This window comes from Entelurus aequoreus, linkage group LG02 (genome assembly GCF_033978785.1).
Source record: "Entelurus aequoreus isolate RoL-2023_Sb linkage group LG02, RoL_Eaeq_v1.1, whole genome shotgun sequence".
In the NCBI taxonomy this organism is placed as follows: domain Eukaryota; kingdom Metazoa; phylum Chordata; class Actinopteri; order Syngnathiformes; family Syngnathidae; genus Entelurus; species Entelurus aequoreus.
Window position 1 is genome coordinate 90036017 of NC_084732.1, and position 3660 is coordinate 90039676.

A 3660-nucleotide genomic window follows, 5' to 3' on the forward strand; every position below is an offset into this window, starting at 1 on the left:
GAATGAGCAGGTATCGGACACCTAAGTCTCCTTAGACGTATCCTCGCTCATCCATGCGGACTGGACACTGGCCGAGAGCTGGTGGGCGGCCGTTGGTGGAATGGACTCTCTTGGTTGCTGTGTTGGGTCTGCTCCTGTCTCTGGCCATGCTCCCTCCACCCCAGCAGACGATGGCATGGAACACCGCAGAGGCCACCACAGTGTATATCAGGGGTGGGCAATTAATCTTTACCGGGGGCCGCATAAGCAACCCGAGCACTGCTGGAGGGCCACACCGACAATATTTCAATTACATTTTGCTCAATATTATTTTTGATATACCGTAAGATAATTAATAATAATAATTTCATTTAACCTAACTTAACTCGGTCGTTAGCACAGCATTGTTAACCTTCGCCAGCCTGGAAAGCATTAACCGTGTATTTACATGTCCCCGGTTTAATAGTATTGTTGATTTTATATCTATCCTTCCTTCTATCCTTTATTTTTTTGTTTCTATATGCAGTTAAAGCACGATGCTATCACGTTAGCTCGTAGCTAAAGCATTTCGCCGATGTATTGTCGTGGAGATAAAAGGCACTGAATGTCCATTTGGCGTTCTGGACTCTCATTTTCAAGAGGATATAGTATCCCGGGTAGTTTAAAATACAAATCCGTGATCCACAATAAAAAAAGGAGAGTGTGGAATCCAATGAGCCAGCTTGTACCTAAGTTACGGTCAGAGCGAAAAAAGATACGTCCTGCACTGCCTCTCAAGTCCTTCACTGTAACGTTCCTCATCTACGAATCTTTCATCCTGGCTCAAATTAATGGGGTAATTGTCACTTTCTCGGTCCGAATCTCTCTCGCTCCATTGTAAACAACGGGGAATTGTGAGGAATACTAGCTCCTGTGACGTCACGCTACTTCCGCTACAGGCAAGGCTTTTTTTTATCAGCGAGCAAAAGTTGCCAACTTTATCGTCGATTTTCTCTACTAAATCCTTTCAGCAAAAATATGGCAATATCGCGAAATGATCAAGTATGACACATAGAATGGATCTGCTATTCCCGTTTAAATAAAACAAAATCATTTCAGTAGGCCTTTCATTTCTGTCACTTTATCCTGCATTATCCAACATTTTTCCCCATCAGATTTGGACAACCATCTGTTGTAAAAAAAATCGTTTTTAATCATATTTATTTTATATTGGTTTTATATGTAATTATTTTTAGTTTTTATTCAGTCATTGGTGGAGCTAAGGATAATATTTGAATATTGTTTTTAATATTGTTGTGCAGCACTTTGGAAACATTTTGTTGTTTAAATGTGCTATATAAATCAAGTGGATTGTCACACCTGCCAGCTTGTCCCATTTCAGTCCTAACATGTCCAAACACGCATTTACCTATGTGAACAAGTCATTACCTGTGGTTGTCTCTTTAATTGACTGCATGGCTGCCAGCTACTCCGTGATTTGAAAGTCTGCAGTTATCTCGCGTAAGAAGATGAGCAGCTGGGCGGTGTCACGTACATCGCAGCTCTCATCCAAAGCCAGCATATCAGCGCAACAGAGTCCAATAAGCACTCCTTAATAAACTCTCCGTCAGAAAACGCCTTACTTTTTCTGGCGCTTTTGTGAGAAATGACGAAACTTGTCCTGACAGCTGCATTCTGGGGGTGTGAAATTTGGCAAAACAGTTTTACCATCAACGCATCAGCCTCCCTTGCGCGCTTCATCAGACACATTCCGGTATTTTCCCTGGTGCTTCGTCATGTAGTGGTGATTGAAATGATATTCTTTCAACACAGCAACGTGTGTACCACACATTAAGCACACGGCTTTACCTTTCATTTCTGTAAAGAAACACTTGGCAGTCCAAGTCTTGTTGGAAACACGCCATTCCTCATCAGCTTTTCTCTTTTTAGCGTCTCATCACTTGTCGCTGTGCACCTTCACTCACAGGTTACACCCGGACATCAGCCACAAATAACACTTTTCAAAATAAAAGCAGCACAGTTGTATTGCACACATGACATAGATGTTTTTTCAACTTTATTTTGTAATTTGTGATTGCCGCTGTTCACATTCACTCACAAGCATACGTCCACACGGTGGTAGTACAAATAACGCTTTTCAAAACAAAAGCAGCACCGTTGTATTGCACACTCGACATAGATACTTTTTTAAATGTATTTTGTAATTTATGATTTGCTTCACGCGGGCCGGACAGGGACGCAGAATGTCCAGGTCTGGTGTATATGTTTCTTGTACTTTTTATTCCTAGCTGTATGTAGAAGTAGCTGGTTGCATCAGCTCTGCTCTTTTAATGTTTCCCTCTTACACACATGTAAGAGGGATGTGTGCTATGGCTATGAGTTGTTTTTTCCCCTGGCCTCAGTCTGGACCTCCTCTCCAGGGACCCAGGCTTAGACCAATTTTATTTTTTGTTTTCTCCCCCCCCCCCCCCCCCCCCAAACACCCCCTCCCCCCATAGTTTACCTGTATCTCACCTTTTTTTGTAAGGGACGCCGGAAGTTGGCAGACCCATCAGCGATCCTGTTCTGTCTCTCTGTAATGTTTGATCCTGTTCTGTCTCCCTGTAATGTTTGATCCTATTCTGTCTCCCTGTAATGTTTGTCTGATCTTGAATGGGATTGTGCTGATTAATAAAGTATTTCTGATTCTGATATATATATATATATAAATATATATATATATATATATATATATATATATATATATATATATATATATATATATATATATATATATTTATATATATATATATATATATATATATATATATATTTATATATATATATATATATATATATATATATATATATATATATATTTATATATATATATATATATATATATATATATATATTTATATATATATATATATATATATATATATATATATATATATATATATATATATATATATATAAATATAAATATATACCGGTATATATTTATATATATATATATATATATATATATATATATATATATATATATATATGGGGTCAGCAAGGTGTTGAATATGTCAGTGAGAACCCCAGCCAGCTGGTCTGCACATCCCTTAAGCACCTTGCCAGTAATGTCATCAGGTCCTGCTGCTTTCCGGGGGTTCACTCTTCTCAGGGTTTTCCGGACATCCGCTGTCTCCAGGTTGAGCGGCTGCTCATCAGGGCGAGGGATGGATTTCCTCACTGGAGTGGTGTTAAGTGCCTCAAACCTCGCAAAGTAGTTGTTTAGGTCATTAAGGAAGCTGATGCTGTTGTCACAGGGATGGGGGGCAGCTTTATAGTCCGTGATGACCTGTATGCCCTGCCACATTTGTCTAGTGTTCAGGGGGTTCTCGAAGAAGTCCTGCACTTTCTGACTGTGAGCACGCTTTGCAACCCTAATGGCACGGTTCAGGTTAGCTCTGGCTGTTTTTAATGCCACCATGTCGCCAGACTTAAAAGCCTTCAGCATTGCACATACCTCACTGTTCATCCAGGGTTTGTCGTTGGCCCGTGTGGGGATGTTCTTGATCACACTGACATCCTCCATGCACTTCTGAATGTATGCGGACACAGACTCTGCATACTCCTCCACACGTGTGATGATTGTCGGTGGCAGCTGCCGTGAACATGTCCCAGTCTGTGGTTTCCAAGCAGTCTTGT